Here is a 10,000-nt window from a genome sequence, read left to right as displayed (position 1 = left end):
TACGTATTTTTTTTCAAGACCTTCGATGTTCCAGTCGAGAGCTCAAGACATCAGCTGTATTCCTACCCCCCTACCCCTACCCCCCATCCCCGAGATGACTTATTTAGATTTAGGTTGTTGTTATTTTGGTTGTAAGGATAATGTTCTTTTCACAAATATTACCAGAAGTGTTTTTTATGGCGGCATGTTTACTTTTGGCTATAGAAATAGAGCTGTAGTGCTCCACCGCCCTATAATGAGGCGTCTTTAATGATACCCTTGTAGGCCTACAGTTCAATATCTTACATCAGTTAGGAATAGTAAAATAGTAATTTTTAAACTCTTGTTAAAGTATAAAGTTATTTTTTGTATAAAAGTATAAGGTTGATATAGTATAGTATAAAGTACTTTTAAAACCTTTCGCCAATGCAGGCGTTCGCGAACATCTGAGTGAGGGAGGCCTTACTTTTAAAACCAAGGCAGGTGTTCGCCAGGCCTGGCGAACGAAAGGGATCGCCAGGCGCTAATATCTTGGATTCCTGATAAATCTAGCGCTTCGGCGAATAAAAAAAAAAAAAAAAAACGTGAGAAAAAGCAAAAGGTTTTAAAAGTACGGGCCATAAAGTTAACCTTGTTATAGTATAAAGTGTAGTATAGCATAAAGTATGAAGTTAATTTTGTTATAGTATAAAGATATTTTCAACTTCTTTGTTATAGCATAAAGTTAAATTTTAACTCCTTTGTTATAGTATAAAGTGAGACTATTGCGGAAACATTTTCGTCTTCTCTCGAGGTTAATAATTAAGTTTAGGTTATGTTATGTGCACTGCAGATGTAAACAAATTTGCGCTAGATTTAGCGGGAATGCAAGATGTTAGCGCCTGGCGAACGTTGGGTTTAAAAGTAAGGCCTCCCTCACTCAGATGATCTCCTGGCGAAGCTTCGCCAGGTGAACGCCAGCACTGGCGAAGGTTTTAAAAGTACGGGCCATAAAGGCTTACCCCGACGTTACCTTTTGGCCGCCAGATCTCTTAAACGCAATTCGGACATTTTAATCACCAAAGCTGACTAAGGTAATAACGTTGTCATCCTTGATCTCTCTCTCTCTCTCTCTCTCTCTCGTTATATATATATATATATATATATATATATATATATATATATATATATATATATATATATATATATATGTTTCCCTTTCTCTCTTTCACTCTCTCTCTCTATATATATATCCTTTCTCTCTCCTTAACTTTTTTCTGTCAGTGTTAACCGTGAAAGTTGATATGTCTACATAATACAAAATATGAAGAAAAAAGTGATTGTGTGGTTTGTTCTCATCGGGAATCGAACCCGAGCTCTCCTGATTAAGAGTCAGTCGTGTTGACCACTACACCATGAGAACATGTTAAGAGAAGTGAGGAAACCATCTTTACATATTTCTCTCCCTCACTCTCTTTCTCTCTCTCCCCCTTTCTTTCTCTCTTTCTCTCTCTCCCCCTTTCTTTCTCTCTCTCTGTCTCCCTCTCGTTCTCTCTCTCTCTCTCTCTTTCTCTCGTTCTCTCTCTCTCTTTCTCTCTCTCTCTCTCTCTCTCTCTCTCTCTCTCTCTCTCTCTCTCTCTCTCTCTCTCTCTCTCTCTCTCTCTCTCTCTCTCTCTCTCTCTCCTTTGGCCGGTTTGTTAAAATTGTGCGAGGCCCGACAACATGAATATTTATTACACGGTCTTGCATATATACTGAAATTAATACATATCTACCAGTCTAGACATGCATATCTAATGGATAGATAGATAAATGTATATGAATGAATTTGTACATGTATTTGCATGTCTTACGTATTCAATGAAGTGCTACAATTTAAAGTTCCGAAACTGCACTAAGACGACAGAGAGAGAGAGAGAAAAGGAGAGAGAGACGACGACATAGAGAGGAGAGAGACGGACAGAAAAAAATCCAGACACAGACAAGAAAGAAACCAAGAAATTAACCAAAATAAGTTATCACATCAAAAGTCCGCGCATCGTTATCAGTCCACGACATTTAGACAACAATAAACTTGGACACGACAGATCTTTTCCCTTTTATGACCTTTCTCTTCAATTATCCCGACTTTGTATCTATAACACCCACAATTCTACCTTACCCTTCGCTTTGTAATATATGCTTCCGTTACCTCGCCCAAATTAGGTCATTTGGATCCTGTAATGTCATATAAAATCAGAATGAAAATCTTGAATGTACTCTTTTTGAGACGTGTGCGAGAGTTCCTACACACAGACATACAAACATACGTGCAGACATACTCACACACACACACACACATGAACTATTTGATAGATAGACCGATATGCATCTACTTCTACGGGTATGCATGCCCATATATATGCACATTAATTGGGTCAGGCCTCGCACAATTTTAGGAAACCGGCCGATCATCTTGATTTTTTTCATTTCTACCATTATACGCACTATTATTCGTAGTACCATCATCATAATCACTACATTCATCACATCACACACAAAACAATGCATGCTTTCTTCTCCTTCTCCCCCTCTTTATCTTCCTCACTGTCTATTATGATTTACAGTTGTTGATATGCCCACATACTGTCAAATATGAAAGAATTAATATGCATTTTGTTGTTCCCATTGGGAATCTAACCCGAGCTCTCCTGATTCAGAGTCAGTCGTGTTGACCACTACACCAGAGTTTTTTTAATTAGGGGAAGTTATGTGTAAATATATGTGTCTCTATCAGCGTATGTGTGTGTGTGTAAATCTACATATATATATATAAATATATATATATATATATATATATATATATATATATATATATATATATATATATATATTTATATATATATATACATATATTTATATACACATATATATATATATATATATATATATATATATATATTAGTACATACATACATATATATATATATATATATATATATATATATATATATATATATATATATATATACTTATATGTATGTGTATATATACATATATATACACACACACCATAAAAAATATCCATATGAATGCATTTATGTACATATATATATATATTTATATATATAATATATATATATATATATATATATATATATATATATGAATATATATATATATATATATATATATATATATATATATATATATATATATATGTATATTGTGTGTGTGTATAGGTAGGTATGAATATATATATATATATATATATATATATATATATATATATATATATATATATATACACATAGCATATATATATATGTATATATATGTTTATATAGATATATATTCATATCATTCATGTATATGCCTTTACTGTTGATGCTGAAAAAATATGAAATACCCTATCTAAATTTCATCTATACACCGATGACATGCACAGATACTACAAAAGAAAATCATTTTTAGATTATATAACTTTATTATAAACCTTCTGTTTTTTGTATACCAAAAGGGTGAAGAGGAGGAGTAGAGAGAGACAGGGAAAATGAGAGACAGAGAGAAAGAGGGAGAATGAGAAAGAGAGATGTAGATATGTGAGGATTCATGCATTATTCATAGCTTTTACAATATATTCTGTATTATGTTTAATCCTTATGTCTATATGTATTGTATGTATGCATAATCTTGTCAAGGTATGTTCCCTTGCATTGATGTAGCCTCCCGCATATGTGCTTGTATTGCATGTGACGTGGCAACACTGTTCTTGGCCACGTGACCTAGCAACATCTTTCTTAATACTTTTGTTATTCCCTTATGTTACTCATATATATATATATATATATATATATATATATATATATATATATATATATATATATATATATATATTCATTTTATCCCTTCATATGCATTTACTGTTCATGCTGAAAAATAAGAAATAACCTTTCTAAACTTTAGGAAATATATGACATGTCTATCAATACACAGAGACTGCGATAGAAAATAATTTTTAAATTTCATACCTTTCATAAAAACCCTCTTCTTTGTGTACATCAGAAGGGTGAAGAGGAGGAGTAGAGAGAGACAGTATCTTTCGTTGTTCTGAGTGAGGTTGACGTGTGCCTCGTGTTTCTCCCTGTCGCCGTTTGATGTCGCTTTACGTCGCATTTTTCGGTTGTCCTCTTCTCTTCCACAGTATCCTCACTATGCATCTGTTGCTACACACACGCGCCCACAGCATTACGTATAAACAGACATACACCGCACACACACAAACACAGACACTAGTGTATATATATACATATATTTATATATATGCATACATATGTTTGTGTACATATACATACATACATATATATGTGTGTGTGCATTTATATATACATTCAAATATATGTATATATGTATACACATAAACAAATGAATATATATATATATATATATATATATATATATATATATATATATATAAACATATATAAATATGTGTGTGTGTGTGTGTAGATAGATACCCACATACACACATATATATACAAATATATGCATATGTATATATAGATAGAAATAGATTGATAGACTGATGTGGATATGCACACACATACATACATACATACATATATATATATATATATATATATATATATATATATATATATATATATGTATGTGTGGGTGTGTAGGTGTATATATATAAACAGATAGATGACTATAATGATTAAAAGATTGAAAGATTCATATGGTTATATACATATTTATATATAAATATATGTATATTCATATATATATATATATATAAATATATGTATATTCATATATATATATATATATATATATATATATATATATATATATATATGTAAGTATACGAATATATATGTTTATGTAACACATATACATGCAATTATACACACACACACAAATGCACACACACTTACACAAACACACACACACAAATACACATACACACAAACAAACACACACACACACACACACACACACACACACACACACACACACACACACACACATATATATACATATATATATATATATATATATATATATATATATATATATATATGTGTGTGTGTGTGTGTGTGTGTGTGTGTGTGTGTGTGTGTGTGTGTGTGTGTGTTTGTGTGTGTGTGTGTGTGTGTGTGTGTATGACATATGTACACTCATACATTCCCGTTTTTTTTCTCTCTCTTTTTTTAATGTCGTATTCTCTTTCTTAATCGTCCTTTAGCCGGTTTGTTGAAATTGTGCGGGGCCCGACCCAGTGAATATTTATTGTAGGGACGTGGATATATACCGAAATAAATGTATATCTATCAGTCTATACATGCATATATACCCTATAAATAGATAAATATACATCTATTAGATAGACAGATCGATGTATATCTGACATGCATCTATTTCTAAGTGTATGCATATCTGTATATATGCACATTAATTAGGTCAGTCCTGGCGCAAATTTGACAAGCCGACCGATTTATTATTATTATTATTGTTATTTTATCTTTACCATTATACGGGCTATTATATACGCTATCATCATCATCAATACATTCGACTCATCACACACAAAACAATGTATGCTTCCTTCTCCCTCTCCCTCTATTCATCTTTCCTTCTGTTACTGCTATGATGTATAGTTGGTATGCCTACATACTATTAAATAGTAGAAAAAAAAATGTGTAGTTTTTGTTCTCATCGGGAATCGAACCCGAGCTCACCTGATTCAGAGTCAGTCGTGCTGACCACTGCACCATGAGAACTTATCTATATTTCTATATATAAATATATATATATATTTTATATATATATACATATATATATTTTTTTCTATATATATACATATATATATATATATATATATATATATATATATATATATATATATGTGTGTGTGTGTGTGTGTGTGTGTGTGTGTGTGTGTGTGTGTGTGTGTGTGTTTATACACACATAACATACATACATACACACACACACACACACACACACACACACACACACATATATATATATATATATATATATATATATATATATATATATATATATATATATATATATGTTTATCAGTTAATAATGGAACTTATCTGTAATATCTGAATATACATTTGTTAATATATTTTGAAATTAAATATTACTCGTCTGTCCGTTTATTTGGAATTTCCTTTATCATTCGTATCGACAGAAACAAAGTGACGAAATGAATACAATTAAAATAACAAATAAAAAAATCCTAACCCAAAATGGGCCTACGTGTGATTCCAGAGAGAGATAAAGAGAGAGAGGGAGAGGCAGAGAAGAGAGAAAAAAGGCACATGGAGAGGAGAGAGAGAGACGAGTACAAAGAGAGAAGAGAGACAGACGAAATAAAGCAAAACTTTAAAATACAGACGAAAAAAAGAAAACACAACAAAACAAAAAACAAGCAAACATTAAGAAAATAATAACCTCAAAGCCATCACATCAAAAATACGCATAGCTGTCAGTACACGGCATTAGACAACAATGAACTTGGACACAACAGATCTTTTCCCTGTTAAATTACCTTTCTCTTCAATTATCCTGACCTTGTGTCTGTGACACTCACGATTCTGCCTTACTCTTCTTACTCTTCTGCGATATACGCTTCCGTTGTCTTGCCCAAATTTGGTCATTTTGATCCTGTAAGATCATATGAAATTAGAATAAAAATCTTGAATGTACGCTTTTTGATACGTGAGTGAGAGGTTCCTACACACAGACATACAAACATAAATGAAGACACACACACACACCTGAATAGATCTTTACTACTTTTGTTATTCCCTTATATTACTCAAGAATTATTTTCGTACAGTCCTGTCTTTTTTTTCTTTTCTTTTTTATGATTCTCTATGGACACATATTCTTTGGCCGGTTTGCTAAAATTGTGCGAGGCCCGACCCAATGAATATTAATAATATCTAACGGATAGCTAGATAAATGTATATCAAGGAATTTGTACATATATCTGCATGTCTTACGTATTCAATGAAGTGCTACAATCTAAAGTTCCGAAACTGTACTAAATAAGACGACAGAGGGAGAGAGAGAGAAAAGAAGAGAGACGAAGACATAGAGAGGAGAGAAACAGATAGAAATAGAGGGAAATTGGAAGACAGAGAGAGAGAGAGAGAGAGAGAGAGAGAGAGAGAGAGAGAGAGAGAGAGAGAGAGAGAGAGAGAGAGAGAGAGAGAGAGAGAGAGAGAGGAATAAAGTTCTTTCTCCTTTTTCCTTCTGCATCCTATGAGTGGCGACTTTTTACATGCATTGCCTATTTTACGTATTCAATGAAGTGCTTCAATTTAAAACTGCGAAATTGCACTGAAGAAGATACTGGTCAGGCGAGAGAGAGAATGAAAAATAAAGAGGGAGACAGATAGAGAAGGAGAGAGAAAAAGGGAGAGGAGAGACACAGAGAACAAGGAAACACGAAGAAACTAACCAAAATAACCTGCAAGTCATGACATCCAAACTCCGCGCATAGTTATCAGTACACGACATATACACAACAATAAACTATTCGCTCTTTGGCAAGTAAATGAAATTGGATTATATTAGAACACAGGACCTCCATATTAGAGAGAGAGAGAGGGGGGGGGGAGGGGGATTAGTCAGACGAACGGAGACAAAGACAGACAGTAGCAAAGGCAAGAATAGAGAAAAGAGGTGGGGGGAGAAAGTCAGACTGAAAGAGAATAGCAAAGAGAATGAGAGAGAGAGAGAAAGAGAGAGATACCTCTTCCTGTAATAATAAGTTCTCATGGTGTAGTGGGCAACACGACTGACGCTGAATCAGGAGACCTCGGGTTCGATTCCCGATGTGAACAACAACATATTTTTTTTTTTTTTTTTTTTTTTATTTGATAGCATGTAGGCATATCATAAACTATAAATCATAACAGAGACACAAAGGAAAGATAGGGAGAAAGAAGCATACATTGTTTTGTGTGATGTCGGATGTAGTGATGATGGTGATTGTCCAAGTTTATTGTTGTCTAAATGTACTGATAACTCGTTTTGATGTTATTACGGTTAGTTTCTTGATGTTTGTTTTTTATTTCTTATTTCTCAGCAAATTCGGGCGAGACAACTGAAGCATGTATCACAGAGCGAAGGGTAAGGCAGAATCGTGGGTGTTATGGATACAAGGTCAGGATAATTGAACAAAGAGGTAATATGAAAGGGAAAACACATGTTGTGTACAAGTTTCTTGTTGTGTTGAGACAAGCAAAAGCGAGCTGACAATTAATAGGATGATGCAACAATTGCTTAGGTTAGATATTTGTATGTATATGTGTGTGGTGTATATTTGTCTGTGTATTTGTCTATCTGCTCATTTATCTATGCACACACATATATATTCATATATGTATATTTATATATAAGTATAAATATCCCTCTGTGAGGCGTGTGTAGCAATTGAGCATAATGTAGCATAGTGAGGATACTGTGGAAAAGAAGAGGACAACCGAAAAATGCGACGTAAAGCGACATCACGCGGCGACAAAGAGAAACACGAGGCACACGTCAACCTCACACAGAAAAAAAGGAAATACTCCAGTAGAGTGAAAAATGAAGGAGAAAATGATTTTATTTATTCCTCTCTCTCTCTCTCTCTCTCTCTCTCTCTCTCTCTCTCTCTCTATATATATATATATATATATATATATATATATATATATATATATATTTCCCTCTCTCTCTCTCTTACTTTCCCTCTATCTCTCTCTTCTCCTCCTCTTCACCTCTTCACCCTTTTGATGTATACAAAGCAGAGGATTTATAATAAACGTAACGAGGTGGGGGGTGGGGGTCAGACTGACAGACAGTAGGAGAGAGAGAGAGAAGAAAAGACAAGGAGAGAGAGAGAGAAGGAAAAACAAGGAGAGAGAAGACATACACAGACAGAGAGAGAAAGAGTTCGGGTTCGATTCCCGTTAAGAATAATAATAGAGCTTATTTTTATTTTTGATAGTATATAGGCATATCCTCAAGTATAAATCATAACAGTGACAGAGAGAAAGATAAGGAGAGGGAAAAGGAAGCATGCATTGTTTTGTGTGTGGTGAGTCGGATGTAGTGATGATGATAATATGTATAATAGTGCGTATAGTGCATGACCCAATTAATGTGGAAATAGAAAGAGAAAGACAGAGACAAAGGCAGTAGCAGAGACAAGGAGAGAGAGAGAAAGAGAGGCAGTAGCAGAGACAAGGAGAGACAGAGAAAGAGAGGAAGTAGCAGAGACAAGGAGAGAGAGAGAAAAAAAAAACATACAGAGCTAGATATACGAACAGGCATATACAGTCGAACAGAGAGATAGAAAGAGAAAACGAGAGACAGAGAGAGAGAAAGAAAGGAACGAGAGGGAAAGGGAGAGATAAAGAGAGAGATAGAGATAAAGATGGAGACAGTAGCAGAAACAGAGAGAAAGAGAGAGAGAGAAGACATACAGAGCCAGGCAGACGAACAAACATACACAGGCAGAGAGAGAGAGAGAAAGATTATTTTGTAAAGATAAAGCTTCCTCTTCTCTATAATACGTTCTCATGGTGTAGTGGTCAACACGACTGAATCAGGAGAGCTCGGGTTCGATTCCCGATGAGAACAATTATTTATCTTTTTTTTCAGTGATAGAGAAAGATACGGAGAGGGAGAAGGAAGCGTGCATTGTTTTGTGTGTGATGAGTCGGATGTGGTGATAATGATGATAGTGTGTATAATAGTGCGTATAATGGTAGAGATAAAAAATCAAGATAATCGGCTGGTTTGTTAAAATTGTCTGAGGCCTGACCAAATGAATGCGGAAATAGAAAGAGAAATAGAGATAGAAACAGGAGCAGATACAAGGAGAGAGAGAGAAAAAGAGAGAGAGATGACATACAGAGCCAGATAGACGAAAAGACATATACAGTCTAAGAGAGAAAGAGAAAGAAAAAAAGAGAGACAGGAGAAGAGAGAGAAAGAGAGGAGCGAGAAAGAGGAAAGAGAAAGAGAAAGAAAGAGATAGAGATAAAGA

At 33.9% G+C, this 10,000-nt stretch overlaps 2 non-coding genes across 2 annotated transcripts; both read right to left on the bottom strand.

Moving 5' to 3' along the window:
- Positions 1–1,308: 1,308 nt before the first annotated feature.
- TRNAK-CUU (transfer RNA lysine (anticodon CUU)) lies at positions 1,309–1,381 on the bottom strand. The gene has a single exon. It is a non-coding gene; the product is annotated as a tRNA-Lys (tRNA).
- Positions 1,382–5,650: 4,269 nt separating this feature from the next.
- On the bottom strand, positions 5,651–5,723 carry TRNAQ-CUG (transfer RNA glutamine (anticodon CUG)). The gene has a single exon. It is a non-coding gene; the product is annotated as a tRNA-Gln (tRNA).
- Between the last annotated feature and the right edge of the window lie 4,277 nt (positions 5,724–10,000).

Source organism: Penaeus vannamei, chromosome 15, assembly GCF_042767895.1.
Source record: "Penaeus vannamei isolate JL-2024 chromosome 15, ASM4276789v1, whole genome shotgun sequence".
NCBI classification, from domain to species: Eukaryota; Metazoa; Arthropoda; class Malacostraca; order Decapoda; family Penaeidae; genus Penaeus; species Penaeus vannamei.
Note: the sequence above shows the minus strand (reverse complement) of the source record. Positions and strands in the feature narration are given on the sequence as shown.